Below are 8,919 nucleotides of genomic sequence, written 5' to 3'. Positions count from 1 at the left end.
TAGATCTACATGGAGAAAATCTTATACCTTCGATGCGTGCCCTTCGCGAGTCCCGCTTGTCCAAGGAGATGCCAGATCTCTAGTTGTCAAAGTAGACACCTCTCTAGAAGTATCCACACGAACAAGATGTATTCTCTAACACACAAGGATGGAGAAGAGAATACCACAAGTGTGCTAGCACTTCTTGATGCTCTCGGATGGGATTGGAAGAAGAAGAAAGGAAAAGAAGAGAACACACTTCTCTAAAATCTCTATGTGACTTTCACTAACCTTTCTTCTTGGATTAGATTCACTCTCCTTTCTTCTCCCTTGCTTGAAACCCACGACCAAGAGAAGAGAAGGAGCAAGAAGAGAGCTTAGGAGGAGGAAGATGACTTGAATGAGAGTTACTCACCAAAAGAAAACTTCTCTTTTCCATCAAGTGGTGTAACCCCCTTCACATTAATCACAATTAATGTGGAGGCCATTAAAGAGAATAATTGTAACCTCCATGAGGTGGCACATGTGATGATGTGGCACATCATCATTAGTTCACCTAATGCCAAGTCACAAATGATGTGGCATAAAGTCAAGTCAAACTTGACTCTTCCTCTTCCTCTCAAGTCAAGTCAAACTTGACTTAATCTCTTTCATGGTTGATCTAATCCAACCATTTAATTCAAGACAATTTAATATAATGAATCTAATTCATTTAATTAAATTGATTCAATGAGTCATAATCTAAATTAGACTCATTGAACACATGAATCAACTTGAGTCCAACTCAATTAGCTCAATTAGGATTACTCTTAATCCAATTTGATTCATCACATGAATCTAATCCTCTTGGTTCATCATATGAACCTAATCTCAATCCACTTATTCTTTGTGTGTGACCCAATAGGTTCTTGTAACGTTGGCAATGCCCCTAAACTCATTTAGAAGCATAAGTAATGAGCGGTATCTAGTAATACATCATTACTACCCAAGTTACAAGAATGTTGAGATCCAACATCACCTTGTGACTACTAATTGTGACTCCTCACAATATATGACAAGTGTCCTTCTATCCTAGACATCTAGATTGATCAATGTGAGGCATAGACCGTGTCATCCTCTGATCAATCTAAATCTTGAACTCCAGGTAGACTCACTAAATCAAATGAGCTCAATATCTCATATTGACTCATTTGGGCATGGCCATGCACTTCATGGTCTCACTCTATCAAGAATATCGATGTCACTCCCATCATATAGGAGGGATAGATCCCATCTACATCACTCACACCCCTCTGCATAATTCGTTACATACCCAGTAATCGCCTTTATAGTCCACCCAGTTACGGGTGACGTTTGACGAAACCAAAGTACATAACTCCTTATGTAGGGATCCATGGTGACTTCAGGTCTAAGGACTAGTAGTCATACTAATAGCCACATGAGAAAGTATATGACACTCATATAACGATCCATGATACTTTCTCATGGCTTGTCATTCAGTATACATTCTCCAATGCATACCCATGTGTCAACTTGATATCTCTATATCCATGACTTGTGAGATCAAGTCATCGAGTTGACCTACATGCTAGTCTTATTACATTTACATTGTCCCTGAATGTTAATACTCGACTAGGAATGATTAAGAGTAGTGTTCCCTATATCATCTCACTATCGGTTCAACTAACTGATTGATATAGGTGAGAACCTTCTACTCAAGGACGCTATTATACTTAGTTTATTTGGCACCAATACAAGTAAGTATAATAACAAAAACAAATACTTTATTTATATAAGAATATGATACAACAAGTCCATAATACAATCATCAAATGATTGGCGCTAGGGCTTTAACTAACACCGCCCGGGCTTCCTTAGGAGGAATCAGAGACTTTAAACCTTTATAGCCGATCGGGGATCTTAAGGAGTGACCCGCTCGGGCTTCCTTAGGAGGAATCGAAGACTTTAAACCTCTACAGTTGATCAGGGATCTTAAGGAGTGACCCGCACGGGCTTCCTTAGGAGGAACCGGAGACTTTAAACCTCTACAGTCGATCAGGGATCTTAAGGAGTGTCCCGCACGAGCTTCCTTAGGAGGAACCGGAGACTTTAAACCTTTACAGCCGATCGGGGATCTTAAAGAGTGACCCGCACGGGCTTCCTTAGGAGGAACCGGAGACTTTAAACCTCTACAGTCGATCGGGGATCTTAAGAAGTGGCCCGTTCGGGTTTCATTAGGAGGAACCGGAGACTTTAAACCTCTACAGTCGATTGGGGATCTTATGGAGTGACCCGTTCAAGCTTCCTTAGGAGGAACTAGAGACTTTAAACTATCATACACAGTCGATCGGGGATCTTAAGGGGTGATCCCGGGTTTCCTTAGGAGGAATCGGAGAATTTAAACCATCATACACAGTCAATCGGGGATCTTAAGGAGTGACCCTCTTGGGCTTCCTTAGGAGGAACTGGAGACTTTAAACCTCTACTGATGTGAACCCAACGAGAAAAATATCTCAAGAACCCACAACGAATTGAAAACAGAAAGAAGGAAGGTCTAAAGATGATAAGATGGATGAAAGAAACCTCAACTCAATGCTTAGAAAAGCACGAACCTTAGTATACGAGATGGAAGACGCCAATCATGGGATTGAGGTTGATAAGTCTTTGAACGCCACAAGGAGATGCCTTGATAAGTTCAAGTTCAATGAAGAACCAACAAGCGAGAGCCTCACCGTGATTTAGATTGAAAAATATGTCAAAGATACATGTGTGGCCGTCACCCCCTTTATTTATAGCTATAAGGTGACAAAAAACTCTAAAAGGTCAAAAGAAAGCCCATTTAGCAAAGGCCTATATAGACTACTTAGCCATTTTAAGCTTATGGCTTTATTACAACTCAAATAAAAGTAGAAATTAAGTCTAAATTGAGCCTACATATCCCTACTACATAGACATGAGACTTTAAGTGCTAATTAAGCTCATCTAAGGCTTGAATTAGGTTGACTATGCTGAATGACTTGCTCTTGGTCAAACCTTCTTCAATGGTAGCTTTTGCCTTCGCATCTTCAATGAGTACATTAAGTGCTTCCTTCATCTTACTAGCCTTAACACTTGTAATTGGGCCTCCATTGATGCATAATGGATCATCATTAATATCTAGAGTGGGTTGACCATTATCCATATCGTTAGTTTGTTGCTCTCTTTCTTTGACTCCATCATTCCCCCTCTTCTCAAAAGGATTCGTTCTCGAATCTTGATCACCTACATCAAAAGGAGAAAGATCAGAAACATTAAATGTAGCACTCACATTATACTCACCTGGTAAGTCAAGCTTGTATGCATTATCATTGATTCGAGCAATGACTTGAAATGTACCATCTCCTCGGGGATGCAACTTAGTACGACGTTTAGTAGGGAATCTTTCCTTCCTCATATGAACCCAAACCCAATCTCCAGGTTCAAAGATCACTTTCTTTCGCCCTTGTTGGCTTGCGCAGCATATTGTTCAGTCCTCTTTTCAATTTGCAATCAAACTTTCTCATGCAGTTGCCTCACAAACTCAGCTTTTCTGGTACCATCTAAACTGGCATGCTTAGAGATTGGCAAAGGTGACAAATCTAAAGGAGTTAAAGGTTTGAACCCATATACCACTTCAAAAGGTGAAAAATTAGTAGTAGAATGCATAAATCTATTGTAAGCAAATTCAACATGTGGTAAACAATCTTTCCAAACTTTTAAATTCTTTTGAATGATAGCTCACAATAGAGTAGATAAAGTTCGATTTACTACCTCAGTTTGTCCATCTGTTTGTGGATGACAAGTTGTGGAAAACAAAAGCTTTGTTCCTAACTTTCCCCATAATGTCTTCCAAAAGTAGCTTTGAAACTTTGCATCACGATCTGAAACTATGCTCCTCGGAACTCCATGAAGCCGCACAATCTCCCTAAAAAATAGATGAGCTATATGGTTAGCATCATCTATTTTCCTACAAGGAATAAAATGAGTGATTTTAGAAAATCTGTCCACAACTAGAAAAATAGAATCCATACCTCGTTTGGACCTTGGTTGTCCTAAAACAATGTCCATGGAAATATCAACCCAAGGTTCACTAGAAATTGGTAAAGGTGTTGATGTGAACCCAATGAGAAAGATATATCAAGAACTCACAACGAATGGAAGAAGAAAGAAAGAAAGAACTAAATCGACAAGATGGATAAAAAGAAACCTTGACCCAATGCTTAGGAAAGCATGAACCTTGGTATAGAAGATGGAAGATGCCACAACCTTGGGATTGAGGTTGATAAGTCTTTGAATGCCACAAGGAGATGCCTTGATAAGTTCAAGTTCAATGAAGAACCAACAAGCGAGAACCTCACCGCGCTTTAGATTGAAAAATATGTCAAAGATACATGTGTGGCCGTCACCCCCTTTATTTATAGCTATAAGGTGACCAAAAAAATCCTAAAAGGCCAAAAGAAAGCCCATTTAGCAAAGGCCTATGCAGACTACTTAGCCATTTTAAGCTTATGGCTTTATTACAACCCAAATAAAAGTAGAAATTGACTCTAAATTGAGCCGACATATCCCTACTACATAGACATGAGACTTTAAGTGCTAATTAAGCTCATCTAAGGCTTTAATTAGGTTGGCTATGCCGAATGACTTGCTCTTGGTCAAACCTTCTTCAATGGTAGCTTTTACCTTCGCATCTTCAATGAGTACATTAAGTGCTTCCTTCATCTTTCTAGCCTTAGCCCTTGTAATTGGGCCTCCATTGATGCATAATGGATCATCATTAATATCTAGAGTGGGTTGCCCATTATCCATATCATTAGCTTGTTGCTCTCTTTCTTTGACACCATCATTCCCCCTTTCCCCAAAAGGATTCATCCTCGAATCTTGATCACCTACATCAAAGGGAGAAAGATTAACATTAAATGTAGCACTCACATTATACTCACCTGGTAAGTCAAGCTTGTATGCATTATCATTGATTCTAGAAATGACTTGAAATGGACCATCTCCTCGTGGATGGAACTTAGTACGATGTTTAGTAGGGAATCTTTCCTTCCTCATATGAACCCAAACCCAATCTCCAGGTTTAAAGATCACTTTCTTTCATTCCCTGTTGACTTGAGTAGCATATTGTTCAGTTCTCTTTTCAATTTACAATTGAACTTTTTCATGCAGTTGCCTCACAAACTCAGCTTTTCTGGTACTATCTAAACTGGACACTCAGAGACAGGCAAAGGTGACAAATCTAAAGGAGTTAAAGGGTTGAACCCATATACCACTTCAAAAGGTGAAACATTAATAGTAGAATACACAGATCTATTATAAGTAAATTCAACATGTGGTAAACAATCTTGCCAACCTTTTAAATTCTTTTGAATGATAGATCTCAATAAAGTAGATAAAGTTTGATTTACTACCTCAGTTTGTCCATCTTGTGGATGACAAGTTGTAGAAAACAAAAGCTTTGTTCCCAATTTTCCCCACAAAAGTAGCTTATGAACTTTGCATCACGATATGAAATTATGCTCCTCGGTACTCCATAAAGCCGCACGATCTCCCTAAAAAATAGATGAGCAATATGGTTAGCATCATCTGTTTTCCTACAAGGAATAAAATGAGCCATTTTAGAAAATCTGTCCACAACCACAAAAATAGAATCCATACCTCGTTTGGACCTTGGTAGTCCTAAAACAAAGTCCATGGAAATATCAACCCAAGGTTCACTAGGAATTGGTAAAGGTGTATACAGTTGATGAGGTAAAGATCTAGATTTTGCTTGCCTACATGTAATGCACTTCTCACAAAACTTAACTACATCTTGTTTCATGTGTGACCAAAAGAAATGCTCTACCAACACTTCTAGAGTTTTTCTTACTCCAAAATGTCCCATTAGTCCCCCCCCAATGAGATTCTTGGATTAATAATTCCCTTAATGAACAATTAGGCACACACAACCTATTCACTCTATAAAGAAACCCCTTATGCCTATAAAACTTCCCAAAAGTAGCATGTTCACAAACTTCAAACACATTTCCAAAATTAGAATCATTAGAATATAGATCTTTAATGTATTCAAACACATTAGAATTTAGTAGAGATCAAGGTATATCTTCGAGACAAAGCATCGGCAACAATGTTTTCCTTACCTTGTTTACTTGATCACATAAGGGAATGATTCAATGAATTCTACCCATTTTGCATGACGCCTATTCAACTTACTTTGGCTCTTCAAATGCTTCAACGATTCATGATCAGTGTGAATAACAAATTCTTTGGGCCACAAGTAATGCTGCCAAGTCTCTAAAGTCCTCACCAATGCATACATCTCCTTGTCATAAGTTGGATAGTTCAAAGCTGCTCCGCTGAGTTTTTCACTAAAATAAGCAAGGGGTCGACCTTCTTGTATTAGCACAACTCCAATACCTATTCCTGATGCATCACACTCAATTTCAAAAGTTTTAGCAAAGTTAGGTAATGCAAGTAATGGTGCCGAACTTAGCTTCTCCTTAAGTAAGTTGAAAGTTGTAACTTGTTCACTATCCCAACGGAACCCAACATTCTTTTTAACAACTTCAGTCAAGGGTGCAGCTATAGAACTAAAATTTTTACCAAATCTTCTATAGAAACTTGCCAACCCGTGCAAGCTACGTACCTCAGTTATCATTTTTGGTGTTGACCACTCACGAATTACCTTAACCTTTTCTTCATCAACTGCTATTCCCTTAGCACTAACAATATAACCAAGAAACTCTATCTGACTAGTGCAAAAAGAACATTTTTGAAGGTTAGCATACAATTTTTTATTTTGTAAAACAAGTAGAACCTTTTGTAAATGGTTAACATGCTCATCTAAATTCTTACTATAAATCAAGATGTCATCAAAATATACTACAACAAAGTTCCCAATATAAGCACGCAAAATATGGTTCATTAATCTCATGAAAGTACTAGGTGCATTAGTTAGCTCAAATGGCATGACTAACCATTCGTACAAACCATACCTAGTCTTAAAAGCAGTTTTCCATTCATCTCCCTCAAGCATACAAATTTGATGATAGCCAGACTTCAAATCAATTTTAGAGAAAATACAAGAACCATATAGTTCATCTAGCATATCATCTAATCTAGGAATAGGATGACAATACTTTACCGTAATTTTGTTAATAGCCCTGCAATCATCGCACATTCTCTAAGTTCCATCCTTCTTAGGCACAAGCAAAACAGGAACTGCACAAGGACTCAAACTTTCTCAAACATACCCTTTTCGCATAAACTCTTCAACTTGCTTTTGAAACTCCTTCATCTCCATAGGGTTGCACCTATAGGCTGGTCGATTAGGAACGACTGCTCCTGGGATGAAGTCAATCTGGTGCTCTATTCCCCTAAGTAGTGGCAATCCATTAGGAACTTCTAGAAAGACATCATCAAATTCCTGGAAAAAAGATTTAACAACACTAGGCAAAGAAGAGTTATAAGCAGTACTTGAGCAGGTTTGTACCACTCCTGACCTTTTATTACCTGGCCTAGGATATGGTTTCAGGTATGATAATTTATTATGGTTTTATTTTAGTATCTGCTATTTTCTTTATGAGACTGTATACTGTTGGCACTCTGTATTTGGATATTATGTTTATGTACTATCTTTCTTTTACCCGCTAAATTCTAATACTCACCACCCCCACAAATTGGGTTTTCTTTCGCCAGGTAGCAGGTAGATGAATCAAAGATGCTTAGAGAGTCCTAGCTGCTAGTCCCACTACACTCTCGAGGACGGATTTCTTTTCAGTCTTGTTTCTGTTCGGTGGTGTATTGATTTTGCGCATTTTGCTTTCCAATAGGTCGATGTGGATTTTGGAGTCTAGTGTGGTGGTTGCAAGTATTTTAGTTAGTGACTTTGTTGGTTTTACATTCATATTATTTTATGATTTTTCGCTATATTTACTTCTAGCCGTGTGGGCTTTTATAAAATGCGTGGTTGTGTTTGTTCATTTTTGTCCAGCCGGGTAGGCTGAGTATATTAACTGAGTGATTGTGAATATATTCCAGCCGTATGTGGCTGATGTAGTTTGTATGTATGTATGCTTCAGATTGTCACCAGTACAGGGGAGATGCTGACGGATTTTTGTCTAGCAGGGACTCCTTTGGGGGCGTGGCAATTTAGTGGTATCAGAGCTAGGTTCGAGTCAAATGCTGGGTTTTATGTTTTTGGTATTTTGATCTTGTTTTGATTTACGATTTTTAGAGTTAATCTGATACCAATTTAGTGGTATCAGCGCATGGTTCGAGTCAAATGTTGGGTTGTGTGTTTTTGGGATTTCGATCTTGTTGTGATTTACGATTTGCCGAGTTAATCTGATACTAATTTATTTGGTATCAGAGCAGGTTTACGATGTCTGTTTTTTTTTCATATTCAGAATTTTTAAGTTAATATGGTACCAATTTTTGGTATTAGAGCCATAGGTTTTCGATGTTTGTCTTTCATGTTCTAGATTTTCGAGTTAATCTGATACCAATTTATTGGTATCTGAGCGTGGTTTTACGATGCCTATGTTAGTGTTTCAATTTTCCTTTCATAATTTGATTCCTCGATGTAACTTTCGAGTTTTGGGACCAGACAACGGTAGGACATCTCCAAGCTATAGGAGGTATGTTTGTAAACTGTTATCATACATATTTATTAGTACTTGGCTAGTTGTTTATACGATGTGTACTTGTTTAGTTGTTCGCACCATGTGCTTATACCATGTATACTATCTAGTTGTCTATACCATGTATGATAGGTGTTGGGTCAACCATCGTTTTTAGGTCCATCAAACCTTGTTGGAAATCATGGATTTCAGTCTCATAGGATTTCTCTTACAATACCAATAGTATTACTAGTTGGATAGTAGATGATTTCTGCTAAATATCGTGCTACTTCGGTTA

Source organism: Zingiber officinale, chromosome 8A, assembly GCF_018446385.1.
Source record: "Zingiber officinale cultivar Zhangliang chromosome 8A, Zo_v1.1, whole genome shotgun sequence".
Classification (NCBI taxonomy): domain Eukaryota; kingdom Viridiplantae; phylum Streptophyta; class Magnoliopsida; order Zingiberales; family Zingiberaceae; genus Zingiber; species Zingiber officinale.
This window is presented reverse-complemented; position numbering follows the sequence as displayed.